General features: G+C 38.3%; 1 long non-coding RNA gene across 1 annotated transcript in view; it reads right to left on the bottom strand.

The window, feature by feature from the left end:
• Positions 1-16,666, bottom strand: part of LOC136291715 (uncharacterized) — a 164,212-nt gene that overhangs the window by 86,282 nt on the left and 61,264 nt on the right. The gene's annotated exons all lie outside the window — the stretch shown is intronic.

Raw genomic sequence — 16,666 nt, 5'->3', positions numbered from 1 at the left:
ATTGCTCTGCTGTCTGGAGTTCAAAGAAACTCTCCAGTATAAAATATTTGTAATGTGTTTTGCTGAATAATTTTCAGCCCTGAAATGTTATTAAAGTAAGAATTTCCCTTAATATGAATATATGCAAAATACAACATTTTTTCATACAAAATATATTCACTTCTATTGCTTAAGAGAATGACAAGATATTATTCTGGACTATCAATTCTAGAATTCTGCTCCACAGAGAATATGAAACACTTAACAGCAGAGAAACAAACCTCCATACACTTCATACATCACCAGTGTTAATTATGCCGTGTTGCAAAAGAAGGTTAAAAAAAATTCTGTCCCTTAAGCTTTAAATTTGCTTTCTTAAGCATTAAGTATTTTGCCCTATTTTGTAGCGTGCACAACTACAAATAATTTTGCAATGTTTTCATGTATGTTCAATAAAAATGCAAATATATAAATCCCTATCTCTGAACAATAACTCAGGTTGATGTTTACTAAATAATATTTCTAATAGATTGCAAAACAGGAAATATATGAAGCACATCCTTTTAAAATAGTTTCAAAAAATTATGTTCTGTAGCTTTGGAGGCAAGTAGATGAGAGACTGCCAGTTTTTACTGTAGATATGTCATTCTAACACTTAGGTAAAAGCTAGTTGAGGTAGCTGCTTCCCTTGTTCTCAATAAGCAAACCCAGCAACTTCAGGACCTGACCAAAGAGGCATCAGTGGCTATCAGCAGATGAAAGAAAGCACCATACCCTTTTACAAAGATCTGCTGTTAACCAGCTTCAATGACTTTCCAGGCAGTCTACCTGTTTTGTTTGCAGCTTTAATACACTGGTGGCTACTTATGCAAAAAAGGCAAAAACTAATTAAATTTGTTTATGTATGTTATCGTGTGGAGCACTCATTTCCAGACATCAAGCTATGAATCATTAAATAACTGCTAAATTGGTCTCCTGGGATGGATCATGCCTCAGAGTTGGGCAGGCCCCCATCCCACCGAAGCCAGGTGTGCTCTGCAGTGAGCAGGCATTAAAACTGCTTTAAAGGCCATGATTTGGGTATGAAGCCAGGTCTCACACTGTGAGGTGAGTGGTAGGAAATCATGAAAACAGTGACAGCCCTCCTGTCAGAGTTACTCCTCTGTTTGATTAATGAGGGCGTTTGAAAGACAATTAGCCAGACCAGGTTTGGCTGCAGCTAGCTTATCAATCAGGCACCCTCTATTAAAAGCACTACTGCCTTCTTTGTTTTTGGTTGCAGGAGAATTGTATCAATGATACACCACCAACAACAGACCTTCACACGTTTTGTTAAAAAAAAAAAGAGCAGAATGTAGCAAATCACAACTGAAATAGAAAACAAAACAAAACAAAACAAAACAAAACAAAAAAAAAAAAAAAAAAAAAAAAAAAACCCTTTGCAAGCCACTGGTTGCTGGGAAATCATCACTGCAACTTCCACATGGCTGGATTTTTTGTTTGTGCATGGAGAATTCAAGGGTGCACAAACATATCAAGCACTTCCAAGCTTCACAAGGACAGGTTTAAGCTAAGTTTTCAACAACAGCAAAAATGAAACCTGACTACAAATGATCCCATATGTAAAAAAGAATAATCCTTCATTAGAAAATCTACTGTGAACCTAATCTCTGAGCTTCAACATGTTTCAACTAAGAATTGTTTCACTTTTTCAAAAAAAGAATTTGTTGCAATAATTCATCAGTTTGATTTATCCATTAGTAATGCAACCTCTTTGCTTTCCAACTACCAACACGGGTAGAATTTAATACTATACTTTTCTTAGGCAGCTGCTCACCCAGGAACATGTTTCATTCTTTGGCTTAACTGAGAGCTTTGCTTCAAGTGGGGTAGTCCTTGAATTCATGTAAGTGATCAAAAGTATGCAATGGACAATTTAAACCACTTCAGAACTTTTCCTGAAGGTTTGCATTTCCATCAGAGCAGTTTTTATCAAACTGAGGAAATGATGATTTTTGCCTGTGAATGAGTAAAAACCAAATTACTGACTAATGCATTTATATTATTCTCAATCTGAATAAATTCAAGACTGAAAGGGTAGGATTGAGACTGAAGTGCAATGCACCACTTTTCCTTTCAGTTTACAGCTAATTTTCCCTGGCAATAGCATATCAGACGTATTTTTATTGCATGACTAGTGTCATACTGAGTGGGTATCTACGCAGTGCAATGACGCTAATTTTTTTTAACCTTGCTAGAATCTATTTCAGAAGTAAGCCCACAAAATACTGCATTGCGTGCGTTTGAATGTGGGGATGGTAAAGCAAGCAGCAAATTAACCTTTGATTAGATGAATTAGAGTACAAAGATGGGGGGAGATTCAGCATAGCCCAAAAAATCCTCTCTGAAGCTTCCCTGTGTTGGCAGAATGTGATAGTCCAGCATTCATGGACAGAGAACTATAATTGTTTTTAAAAATTTGGAAGACTTCCCACTGAGAACACACAGCTTGTCACAGGGTTAATCTGCAAAATCACTTTTGTTAAAAGTGTTCAGCCACCTCAGTAAGCCCCAGCAGTGGCACCCACAAAGGGAGCACTGTTGTAAACTTGCCACTAGCAGTTTATACCCCCTGGCCCTGATCCAGGAGCCACTACAGAAAGCCAAAGCCTCTTTCAATGGATTTTAAATTGGTCCCTGCACTCCTCTAAGTTACAAAGGTGGTAATGAAGTATTGGGAGATGTAATAGAAAAATAAAATAAAGAGGATCTAAGTAGGTGGTGGATAACCAGTGATTCCCCATTTCTTACTGAGAAACTGTGAACAGTTTCTCATTTTTCGGTGCCTGTAATTGTAAACAAAAAGGGGACAAAGCCCTAAGTGGTGTGGCATGGCTCCTGTCTGTGGGCCAGACTCTTCCCAGCCCCGCCATGGGAGCAGGCCTCACTCATCCTGCTCATTAAACCTCAGCAAACCCCTGCCCCACACCTGGGCATCCCCGAGGGCAGGGCCAGCCTCAGCCTGGGCACAAACCACGCCATGGCTGGGGGGCACTGAAGCCCTGTGGGTGCACACAAGTCCATGCCTGGGCTTCCTTAGCTTACCCCATGCAGGCAGAGCTGCTCTGTTCTACTTTAATGGATTCAGGGCATGCTAATTGTCTCCTTGCAAGAGTGGGGTAAATGCTGTGACTGTGCTTCAGCCAGAAAGTGGGAGTGCTGGAGAAAGTGCTGGCTATAACCTGCCTGACTGGCCTGTGATCATTTCAGGGTAGGGGAGGTCAAATGGACAGAAACAGGTCCACTATTTTTCACACAGATTAATACAGACTGCCAGCTTCTTCCAAATAACAAAAGGTTAAAAGGACCTTGGGCAAACGACAGAGACTTGAGGTCTGTCATCACCTCTAGGAGAACAATTGTCTCTTCCCCCTCTTATTCCTCAGAGTCAGAGAGCATCCAGACACCTTGCTTTCTCAGCAGTTTGAGGAAACAATGGCATGAACAAGAATAAATATCCTGCAACATATCCCAGGTATTTCAAATTTGAGGTTGATAGATGATTAAAAAAAAAAATCTAAAAATATAGATTTGGGCACTTCACAAAAGATAGATTCTTCTGTTTCTCATCAGTGACCCACAGTCCAGCCATTTGCTTAGCTGGAAGCAACAGCCAGAAATGCCTTTTGCAGAAAACAAGCAGAAATATTTACTAAGCAGAGATGACTGATTGGGCTGGTACATGAACATAGATGTGCTATCTACTTTCATAAGATGCCCATGGAGGAATTTTGTAATGCCTGCTGCTTCAAAGGCTGAAACCTAAGGACGGCTTTGAAGGAAACCCCAACACTTCCCAGAGAGAAACATCTTTCCCCTTATCTTCCAAAGGCACCAGATCACTTCCCAGACACTACTGCAGACATTCTTTTTCTCCTACAAGACTCTACACATTTCCCCGTTTGGCTTTTTCTTCTGAAGCATTACTTAAGGATACTTAAGCTTCAAATCCAGAGGCACTGAAGCTTTTGGAGAAGAGCATCACATTTTGAAGTGTGCTCTGCTGTCTAGGTCAAAGAACCCAAGCAATCAGAAGCACCAAAGAAAATTTGCCCCTCTAAATACCCTGAACAAGATGCAAGTTCCACATGAATATGGAGGCATTTCCTGAGGAAAAAAAGTGAAGGCTACTAGTAACCATGATTAAAGACATTTATTCTTTCACTGTCTATTTCTTTGAAACTATGGCTAAGGCCTAGTAGCTTAATTGACTTCCATAAAGTCAATCCTGATTACAAGGTGCATAAAAATGACCTTGTATCCTTCTTCCTTGTGAGAAGTTGGAGAAATGCTATCTATCTGGGACAGATGGTTCTCACCTGGGCAAAAATGACAGAATATGCATCTTTGTTGACATTCCATTAACTACAATTTAGGAATTCTTCCTTAGCCTTATGCATTTTTTAATGCAAGTAAAGTTTACCTTGCTAATTGGTTCACTAAGTAACACATCATTGTTATTAAAAGCAGAAATGAAAACTTGCTGACCCAACATCCTCAGCTATGATTATTCTTGTCAATTATTTTATATTTGGAAAGGCAAACAAACCATTGTATATAAAAACTAAATACTGTATTTGGCATAACTTCAAATTAGCTGTCTCACCATGCTTAGAGCATGCAAATTAAATGTCCTGAATAAGCATTAATCATCATAATAAGCTAATTATTGTCAGTTAGCTATCGAATAACTGAGCTACTACCCCTTGCAAAGAATTTGGAAAAAATGTTAATAAGATTCTGACCTAAAAGCAAGAAAAACATTAAAATTTTTTGTCAGTAAACAATTTTTAAGACAAACATGTGGCTTGTTTTGACTAGTTTGAGCATTATTCTGGTCTTCCCACATATTTAGGCTTACTATCTTCCAGTAGGCTATATTTAGTCTAAAAACACTTCTGTATGAAGATGTCTTTCTATCTATGTCATTTAAAATGACTTGCTGAATTTTAAAACATTAATTAATATGTTAATAAACAGTCAATCTTTGTCTTCTCTAGCCATGTGCATGGCTACCACAGTACTTACAGACAGCAAGGAACTTAAATGTTTTACACAGAACTAAATGTTTTAGAAGTGATGAAGAATACATGAATGTAGAACTGCTACTTGGAGACAGTGTGTTAGGGCCTTGGAGTATATATTTAATAAAGGAGTGATACATTCTTGAATGTAAATGGATATCCAGTGCTTAAATGGAACTGAAGCACTTCTACAAATACACAAACGCTAAAACATTTAAAATTAAGTCTTAAACATTTCAAAACTATTTTAGTTTTAAAACAAACTTGCAATCAGATTTCAGTAAGACTGGCTGATATTTCTGCACAGCATTAGTGAGGAAGATATTTGTCTGAGCAGATTCCTTTATATGCCCCTACACAAGGCATTTGCCTCATTTACTCCAAAGCTCTCCCCGAGGGGCTCCCTGCTGCAATGTCCTCACACTGTCATTAAAGTTCTCACCCCTCAGGTGGCTCCCAGGACTGGGGAGAGGCACTGGCCCTACTCTGTACATGGGCATGAATTCAAATCATGAAATCAGAGCACAATTTCTATGATGTCCTGGAGGAAATGCATCTCAAGAGTAAGGATCACAACTTTCTCTCTCTCTCACCACCACTGCAGATGGTGTCAAAACCAGTTGCAAGTCGTACAGAAAAGCTGCATGGAACCAGTAACAGCTCCAGGACACGCAAGTCCTTTTTAAGTGCCTTGACCACAGACCATCTCAGGTGAAAAAGTTCTGTACTTCAGGGCTTTTATCCGAGAAATTGCTTGTGTACCTGTTCTTCTGCTTCATAACATTCTGCCTATAACATTGAGCTAAAGAAGCATGAAACAGCAGTGACAAAGACAAGCTGCCTCCCCAGATAATACAAAGGGCCTGTAAGAGAACAGTTAGCAGAGTATTGATTGGGAAACAGTTACTCAGTTGTTGGAGGTAAAAATCACTTTCCAGCCCACCACTGCCACATCCAGGAATCCCACTGGCCTTTCTAAGCACACTTCCCTAAGAGCTCCAGCTCATCACTCTTGCCACTGTGACCTCAAAATCTTTTAAGTAAGTGACTGTTTCGCAGGATGCAGTTATCATGTCTGTTGACACTCATCTCCTCTGTACAGGCTTACACCTGAGTGTGTCAAAATACATTTTATTCCGAGAAGGTAGAGTCTATGTGACACAAAGTGATAAAAACCTGAGGATGCCCTCCCTCGTAATTTTCCACTAGTCCTAGTCCAAAATATACTTGGCCAAGTTGTCATGGCTTAGTGTCCCATCAGTGAAGATGACACCAAACATTGGCAGAATCAGTCCCAGCAGGATGCCATTGGAAACATCACACAGATAAGCACTCATCACTGAAAACTCCTCTTTGGCATCTGCCAGTGAGACCAGTTTCAATTTGTTTATTAGATACTGCTGTGACAGTTCCACTGTTCCTCTTAATTCTAACATGGCATCCAGAGCTTTTTGAAGCCTAAATACTCTGTCTAGACAGTACATTCATTAGACTTAGAACCACATGAGGAAACTTAAACTTTGTTTTACAAGGTGTTTTCATCATAAAACTATGCGACAGCAATGAACTGCACTTCCATTTTGTAATTCTTTATTGAATTCATGACCAGCATTTCCATTCGTTTACCTGCAATCAATAGCAAGCTGACTAATTTATACAAATCAAAACCGTTCTGCTCACAGTTCTGTACACTAGCACAATTTTATGACTTAGGTTTTAAAGTATGCAAAAAATCACCTTTTAGTATAAATGAAGGGGTTGACCAGAAATCATCTCAGCGAAGTCTTTTAGGACTCTTGCACTGAGGTCACCTAAGCCTGCTTGAACTAAACCCAAAATGTTTATTTTTTAAAGACCTTCTTTAGCTAAGCAACTAATGGATTTTAAAGGTGTTCACTGCACTTTTACAGTATTTGGACACATCACTGTGTTTCTGTCCAAGTGCAAGTTAAGTGTTTATTTAATCATATCTGTGAGTTTTTTTCTGCACTAAGAAGAATTTGGAAGTTTCCATCTATTAAATGATCTATACAATTCTTTAGGTTTATGGATATTTGCGGAGTATTTTTTTACCCTAAACATGCTGCAAAAGCCATAGTCCTTGATTCTGTCAGCAGGAATCATCATTTCTTCTCTTTTGAATTTTTATATTCCATTACTTCTAGTCTGAAAGAACTTTACAGAGATGCCAACTGATATGTGAGTGTATAGAGAGCATAAAAACCACTTATTACAAGTGTGACTTATATTTCTCTCTGATACAGTACAGAGTGTTTGGGTTTTTAAGTCTCTGATACTCTTAAAATATCTCTCCATTTTCATTCCCATTTTTCTGTCTGCATTTTTTCAATTTCCATTGAATCTCAATGTGGCTTCACTGTTCTCACCAGATTGAGATAATCTGACAAAGAAGTCTAAGACACATCTATTTGGTCCCTTTTATGGCAGGGCAAAATTTCAACTTGCAGCTCTGCTCTGCCCCACCTGACCAGCACATACTTTGGTGACAGCCATGAGATTTGGGACATTTCTGAGATATCCTGTTTCTTTTGTGGCCTCAGTAAAGTTCCCAGCTTCAGCCAGGGTGAGGTGTGGGGAAGAGCAACATTTGAACATCAAGTCTAATTGAACAGTGGCTGCTGAATTATGTAATTACTCCGACTGATAAGACCAACAAGGTATTTTGCCATAAAAATTTAACCCTTTCTGGTCTTGCAATTTGCCACTAATACAAAGAGATTGCCTAGTGCTAATGGACTAAAGGGGAAAGACTTGCTGCTGAAAAGAAGAAAATTTGTGTTTATGGAAAAAGGAAATAAATTCACTCACCTGAGGTCTTTAAAGCATAAACTTTTAGATGAGGATCCTATTTTTGCTTGTTAATATAATCATATTTGAGTGTAAATTATTCTCTTTTGAACAATTTAATGTCAAAAGGCATTTAAGGCAAACACAGTTGAGGGCTAACCTTTTTCTTTCATTCATATACACACACAATTTTTGATAACAAAGTATTTTTAGTTCATTTTAGATCAAAAGTCAGTCATTGCTGAATGCACGTGCTAAAATACATATTGCAAAAGCCCTGTAGGAAATGAGCAGTTTTACAGTACTATTGCTGCCAAAATGAATGTGAAATTGAATGCAGCCTGAAGTTTCATAGACTTTCTGTAGTGAAAAGAAATAAGACGAAGATGATTGTGGAATATTTTTTCATATTTCATAAAGAAGTTGTCCCTTTGTCCTGTGTAGCTCTGGGTACTCATAAAATCAACTTGAAACAGGAGAAAGCAATAATTGAAAATACTAAGTGCTTCTACTTAAAGCCAGGGCTTTCCTATTGCAAATAAAACTGTTAAACAACATCACATAGATAACAAGAGTTGAAAAGATCCCAAGTCCATGCTGCTCTCGCAGTTCTGCATGATATTTATCATGCAGAGTAAAGTAAGCCATCTATTTTGATGATTTTTTTTCCACCAACTATTCTTAAAAAATCCATTCTAAATACACAGAACTGATTTTTTAAGAGCCAAGACTTATTTTGCAACAGCTGTTAAAACAATTACATTAAGGGCATAATCATCTTCTTGTTCCAGCAAAACTTGGCATCAGTAGAAGAAATTGTATGGTCAGAAAAGTATGAAAAGCAGTAACAAAAAAGCACCAACAAAATAAAAACTACAGAATCATTTTCATAATCTTGAACACCAGAAATCTCAATAGTTGTTACCCCACTTGTTAAACTGGTTAGCAAGAATCATGAAGACCCTGTCTGCATTTCTGAAATGTCAGTACAAGCACAGAATTATAGGCAGTACTTAAAATAGGACTGCAGCAACCAGCCCTTTAATAAGAACTTTCCTTTCTTAAAAAAACCCTCCACCATCTATTATGCAATGCACACCAGAAGAATTGCTACATACTTGGGCAGACAAAGTACTTTGATAAGATGGACATATCCACTGATCGACAATTTGTCGACTATTATATGTGTTCAAGCAGTGAAATAGACTCCAGCTGTACTTAGTACCTCCTGGGTGATATAAAATAGTAAGTATTCATTATGACCTTTAGTCAGCTGCTTAATGGTAATACTAATGGAACTGCAATAAAATTTAGCTGACATACTGCTTAAGAATATTCTTAGGCTATTTTGTGGCATTAGGTTGGCATATGTAACTACATTTAAACTCTAGATTAAATAACAAATTTCCAATTATTAATAAATCTTACAGTTAAGGCACTTTTGGTAGGTTTTGATTTGACAAAAATACTGGTTCACAAAGAACATTTTCTAGCTAAATGCTAGCATTTAAATGCTAGCAAGCATTTGCAGACATTGGAGCTTAAAATGAATATTACTGTTTCTGTAAATGGCAGCCCAGGAAAAAGCTTGATTTACAGTCACAGGCTGACACAAACAAGAATGTGAAGACACTAACCATCCCAACAAAGGCAGGGTGGTCAGGCTGCTGTGTTCACTCTTACCAGATAACTCCCCAAGAAGAACCAAAACCTTTGTAATGAAGAGATTTCTGCTTTGCAATTGCCCACAGCTAAGATGCAATTCTGCAGACACACTATTACCCACAGATCTCATGGTCTTGTCCTGATCCATTCACCTTTGCACTGGGATGCTACCTGATGGCTGACTGAGGGTCTTTACAAAATGCCTCATTAATACTTCACAGACTGACAGAAAAGCTTTCTAGAACTTTGCTAAAGCTGCAAGACAGTATTATAGGCCTGGCCTCCATCAATTGCTACCTTTCCTTGCCAGTATGATCTTTTAAATGCTGGAATATTTCATTACTTGGGCCCATCTCTTGCTCTCTCTTTTCAATTATGTTCTTCATATGCCTTGGCAATTTATGTTACATATTCTTGGGCTTGGATCACTTCCAACTTTGTCTCCCTGCTTAGTCAAAGAGTTAAATAAAATTTCACAGAAACAAATTTCTAAAGATGTTTAGCTCTCTGACCCAACTCCTGGATAGTGTATGAAGGAGCTTTCCCCTTCTGTTATATCAGACTTCAGAGATGAAGTATTCCAAGATGGATATTTCTGTAAAGTTACAGGAATGGACTGATCTAAAGACCAGAGTTAGAGAGATTTTTTTTTTTTTACAGGTTGAGGACAACTTTCTGCAGAGAAACTGAATAATTTATTGGAATTTTAGTCTCCACATAAGCATAGATATGCAAAAGCCATAAAAACAACTTACTTTCAGGAGGTTGAGTGGAAAAATAAATTTTCTTCCAACTTCGTATTTTACCCTAGGTTTTTATGTGTGTTAATGTGACACAAATCCCTATTAATACTTTCAAGATTTTCATACAGGCCTTCTCCCATTATTTTATCTGCACAATAGTATTTTAAGAACACAAGTTTCTTTGAGAATAATGCTGAGCATCTGTTACCCTTCTAGCAGCATCTTCTATTCTCTATTCTCCCTTTAAATATCCCACAACCTACATCCAGCCCTGTTTTAAATCTAAACAAACAAGATGCTACTTTTCTTCATTTGTAAAATATAAGATACAAATTTCTCTTTTTCTCATTAAAAAAAAAAATCTTTAAGAAGTGTTTGTTTTGTTTGAAGAATCAAAACTGTATACTACTTACAGTTTTACACTCCTGCATTCCTGATCATTCAGCAGAATACCTGCCTTCTAGGGTTCTGGTTTCCCTTCTACATCGATTGGTACCAATGAAATGTAATTTTCAAAGAGCTTATATTTACATAACTCCTGATGAAGGCACTGGTACAGGTTTTATCCTTTAAATTTCTAATCGTACTGTTTGTTCATGTACAAGACAAATGTAATTGGGGGCATGAATCCATCTTATTTGCACATATTCAAATGCTAAATCAGACCTTATCAGAGATGATTCAAAGAAAAGGGGAGTCACAGAAATATTGATCTTGGGTCTGCAGAGAACAATGATGAAAGACAATCTTTTTGCTACAGCTTTCTCTATGAAGCCATGACAAGCAAATATGTACAGTTAATGAAAAGAATCAAATATTTTACAGGAAGCTTTGTGAAGTGCCAAAAACAGGCCCAACTTTGTTCCCTCACAAGTCTTACTACTGATTTCAACAGCAGGAAAACTAGCATTTAAAAATTCTATCTTGCATGTCTCCACTTTGACCACAAAAACCACAATAGAATCTACGGGTTGTTGAAGCAATACCACAACTGCTGGCATGTGTAGTTGGATATTACTCATCCATGGAGACTGATGGATGTTGTAGAAGTAGGTAAATTCCAAGAGAACTCAGGTGACAGATTAGAGACAACTGCAATACCAATTTTTCTTTCCCTGGGACTAAAGAGACCAAAGCAGTCCCACAACAGTCGCCCACTTACTAATAGAGAATCAGGTTCTTACTACAAATAACTCCTCTTTTTGAGAACAAAGGATGCTACACATGCTGCTACAGGCAGAAACAATTAAGAAATAATAACCTTATCCATTCATTACTATAACATAATCTATTTGGTGCCATGTGACAGACACAGACAGTGCTAACACCAGCACTGATTCCACAGCTGCCATGATGACTGTGGTTCCAAAATCCCAGACTAAAAAATAAAGATTGCAGTTATCCTGCAGTTCCCAGAATCTGTGGTGTAACAGAGAAATAGACAGTCAAGTCATAGAAGTTGATCCCAGCAGCACGAAACCGAATCAGCTTTATGGGAAATGACTGCACTTCATTCCTGTCCAAACAGCGGAAACTCTATGTGGAGTGTATTGTGTTTCTATTAATGACACACAGATCCTTCTTACCCAAGACACACACAGTGGGACTGGTGCTAGGAAGACACACAAAAATTCAGTGATGCTGGGAAAAGCTTCACCTCCTGGTAGTGTCCCACAGCCTGTATCTCACAGGGAGTACAATACTTGAGTTTACACCTACACTGCTCTTTAACAATCTGCTGCAGAGTACTGCCATTCTTCATTTCTTCCCTAAACAACGAATTTCAGAATGCAAATTGTTTTTACAGGTGACTGGCTAGCCAGAAAACTGCAAAAAGGCCAGAGTACAAGCCTGGCTGTAGCCTTGCTCTTCCCTGCATCCTTCTCAGCCAGAGCCAGATGGGTCTTGCCTTCCTCAGAGGTGAGCAAAGCTGGGAAGAAAACCATGAGCATCTCTGTCTCTGCTAAGCACCTGCAATAACACACATGCCTGCCAGTGAAAACAAGGCTGCGTGCAGGGTCTCTGTCAAACACAGGGGTGCCTACTGTCTCTGCTAAGAGCAAACTACTCAGATCACACACTTCCCACCACAGCCTCTTTTGAGAAACACCCACGTACAGTATTGCTTTGAATTGTTTTCTCCTTTTCCAGATCACCAGCTAGAAAGAAACTCACCCTTTTTCCATCTTTCAAAGTTTTCTTTTTCTGCAAAGAGAAGGCATTACCACCTATTCTTTAAACTAATTACTATCCCTTTTAGCTATAATTTCTCTTCATATAAAACATTTGTAAAAGGTCTGTTTTTCCCCATGCCCCTTTTTCTCTCTTCTGGCTCTTCATTATGACCATGCCTAATTGTGATGAGCTGTCCACCATTTACTCCACAGGATTGTATAGAGCTTTGTAATGTGCCTGCCACTGATGCATTTACAATTGGAAGCAGTTAACTCTTTAGTCCTGCCTCCTTGTTCGAAACAATGGGCTGCATGAGGAACTAGTGCTTAGCCCCAATTAAAGATTTTTAAAAGTCTCCCTTTTAAGCCTGAGTACTCCAAATTGAGCATTTGTCAAAGGCCCAGTCACAGCATCAAATGGAGAGAGGGAAATCCTACTGAGGAGAACAATAGGACTATCCCATCAGTTAGGGTGAAAGTTCTTCTCAATCAGCATCTTAACCATGTAATCAGTACGGGATCTATTAGGTCTGCCTTATCCACACAAACCTGCTGATCTCTACCAGTGTTGCTATCAAACAATGACTTTGCTGATATTCGTAATTTCAACATTTTTTCCCTGAAAAGAATCCTTCTAACTCTTAACTGCTGAAAGATAGGGGAAAGACTTCTTTCCTTTGGGTAAGGATATGAATATGAAAGCAGCTCTTCTGCCTGTATTAGGAATTCCAATATTTTTGCATTATAAAAGTTTTTCAGAGCTTCTCTTGACATAAACCTATCAAAATACATTATCAGCAGAAATCTCTCTCTCTTCTATTTCCCTTTCTAGATAAAAAAAACCACACTCAAGAGCCATTTCCAGTTTCTGCAGTTCCAAGATTATTTTCCTCAAGTATCAACTCTAAAGTCAAGCTCCTTCACATTCCCATTACAGGGTAAAACCCCTCAAAAGGACGTGAGGGTGGTTCTAAAGACTCTTGTATTCAACTACTTGAATATTTTTTTATTATTTTCATACAAACTGCATACATCTTTAGAGTTGACATCTATGGACAGATATGAATTAATGGTTATGCCTCTTGATCAGCTTTGCACTGGACAGTGATTGTAACATGATGAATGATTCTTTTTCCAATAGAAAGCAGAACGTAACAGTTGACAAATGTGCATAGACAGCTATCTTTCTGTGCAAAAATGTTCATATTTTGGGATCTTGATATTGACAATCTGTGAAAAAGGGACCTACTTAAAACTTCTGTGCAGTGCTGATAAAACTTCTTTGTCTGTCTTTTTGTCTTACACATTTTCTTTGTGCTCAGGATCTCTGTACAAGTTGAAAGAGCATAGTTTCAGAACACACAAAATGGGCAATTAACATCTACAATTAAAAAAGACAGAAAAAAGACAGTTTACTCTTAAAAAAAATTGTAATGAGATCTGACATATGAAAGAACTCCTGAAAAACTGGAGCTTTATTTTTCATCTGGGTCATAACAGCTAAGCTGATGCAGCAAGGCCACACACTTTTTCTACATATTATATTTCCTCAAAAAAAAAAAAAAAAAAAAAAGAGAAAATGTAAACATAACTGTGAAAACCTTGCTCTATATAATTTTTAAGAGTAAAATATTAAGAGAACATTTACAACAGTACTTATTAATAGAAGTAGATTAAATATACTTCTATGCACAAGAAATCCAATTACTTTCAGCTATGTCCTTGGACTCTGGGGTTTATAAAGTTTTGGTTTAGGGTTGTTGTTTTTTGGTTTAAATCAATGTAGTGCAATCAAACTGGTGATATTACAGTTGGTGTGCTGCTTATCCAAGGCCAGACGTGCAAGTGAGTAAGAGCAAGAGCCAGAAAAACAGAGCAGCACATGAAATGAGCATCAAACTACACTATTCCCACTCCCCCAAAGGATCCAGGGAGAGAATGGCAGCACAGTGTACCTGAAGCTTAAGTGCTTTTCAAAATTACAAAAGGATTGTTTTAAAAGAAGGTTCTATATGGGGGTTGGTTTCTCTCCCCATCTCCTGATCACATTTTCTCCCTCACCTATTTGTTTATTCTATTCTTACTGCTGTCAGAAATACTAGGATCTAAGGTGACAGAATTACTCCTGCATGTCAGCTTAACCTGCTCTCCCGGGAAATAAAAGAAAACCAAAGAGCAACAATGAAAAGGAAAAGCTCTTCTGTCAGTACCACATTTTGTTAGTCTAGCTGCTCTCACAAATGGCTGAGAGACCACAGTGGGCAGAACGACTTCCTAATGGAACGACTCAGCTCTATGATCACTGCAGTCAGACCTCTGGTTATTCATGTGGGGAAAGTCCACACAAACTGAAAGCCCGTCTATAGCCACAGATTTTAGTGGGTATTTTTTTAAGCAGTGCCTTTCCTCTGCAGTGGATAAGGTATGCAGCAAGCTCAATAGCAAACAGAAGCAGAATATTTGTTCAAGTTTCAAAATTGATAATGAAGCTTTAACTCAGACCAATTGTCTGTGCAGGTATATCTTTTTTTTCTTTCTTCTCCAATTTCTTTCTGCAACTCTGAACACCAGTCCATCACTTACTCACTGAGAACACTTAGCCCTCAATTTTCACAACTTACATTTTCACCTGTCTCCTTACCCATGTTCAACTGACATATTCAAGCCTGTCTCCCCAGAAGCAGTGAGCAGTCTCTTAGATAGAGAATTTGTCCTTGGATACTAAAGTTTCCATTAGCATTTAACATATGAGTAATCCTTGTGTGTGTTTTGCACTAAATCTACCAGGAAACAACCCTTTGCTCAATTTTCTTAAAACATATATAAACACATTTTTAAAGTTACCAGCTTTCTCCCTGTCAGAGAATGAACCCGGACAAATCACCATCCCTTCATAATAAAATGAAGAACATTCAATCTGTATCTTCACAGAAGATTTCTGATCTACACAGGCGTACCAGACAGCAGTTCCCCCTACCCTGACTGCAAAAACGTCCAAGGCTGCAGACAGCAAATATCTGCTTTCCGTCCTACCCCATCACCCCAAATACTGTGCAAGGAAAATCAGCTTCTCATCCAGCACGCAGGCAGGATGTGCCCCCTGTGCTCAATTAAAGACGAGCTTGCTAAGGTTTCTCAGCAGCATTAACAAGAGTAGCATATCAGCTGTTTTCCGCTTTCCAAGGGAAAGAGAACTGTGTATTTTCTAAATTCTATTCTTAACTAGTAGGAGAGCACAATTTCCTAATTTGAATGCCTCAAGCTTCTGCATCTTCCTTTTCCTTGGCAATTTCCGTCTCTTTTTCTTATTTCACCTAGGAGAAAGAGATCCTGGAAATTGTTTTAGCCTGAACTGTTCCTGGGAGAAACCATACAACCCAGCCATGTTATTTATGCACTTACAGAACAAGCAAAAAAACCCCTAACCCATAATTTTCAGAGAGTGAAATGGATTTTTTTTTCTAGCCTAAAAGAAAGCAACACATTTCCAGTTGTTAGGTTTTGGAGACAGTTTGGTGCATGAAACAAAAACGAGGATTTTGTTTTGAAAATAGGCATGTTCTTCATTTATGTAAAGGTATCCACCTCTTGAGCTATGCCAGCATTTAGAGGTGTAGGACACAGTGCAATGCTCCCTGACAGAGCAGAAAAGAAGAGCATAGGAAATCCGCTGCATCAAATCCAGTTCACAATAAAGTTTATTATTAATGCCTTTATAGCCCCCTCAGTTTCCAATACACTCCAATCACAGCTGTGGCAGCCCAAGACTGATCTTTTCCACACAATTCTCACTAATATGGCCTGCTACTTGGTCTTATTGTTATTAGAATAATTTGCTCCCAAGTTCTGAAATGAACTCTGTGCCCAAGTAATTAAAGCTCTTAAAGTTTCTAGTCCTTTGTTTAAAGAATTCGTCCTTGTGCTCTCTATGCCCCATCAGCTACCTAATTAGCAGAGCCTTTGCGTGATTAAAAATTCTCACAGAGATTCTGCTGGATATTTGCCTCTCTTAATGAGTGTTTGTGGACAGCTGGGAGCGGGAGCTGGTTCCCTCCTCCCAGGACCTCCAATGAATTCTGCAGACCTCTGTCAGGGCCCAGGAGTGAAAGCTGTCATTTTAGTAATGTGGATGAAAATTGGTCAAAAGCACTGTGGTCCTTGAGGAATGAAAGGCCTTGAAATATAAATGAAGATGAATATTCATATTTGGTTC

Source organism: Chamaea fasciata, unplaced genomic scaffold (genome assembly GCF_029207755.1).
Source record: "Chamaea fasciata isolate MVZ Bird 193981 ecotype frontalis unplaced genomic scaffold, bChaFas1.0.hap1 SCAF_7, whole genome shotgun sequence".
In the NCBI taxonomy this organism is placed as follows: Eukaryota; Metazoa; Chordata; class Aves; order Passeriformes; family Sylviidae; genus Chamaea; species Chamaea fasciata.
Note: the sequence above shows the minus strand (reverse complement) of the source record. Positions and strands in the feature narration are given on the sequence as shown.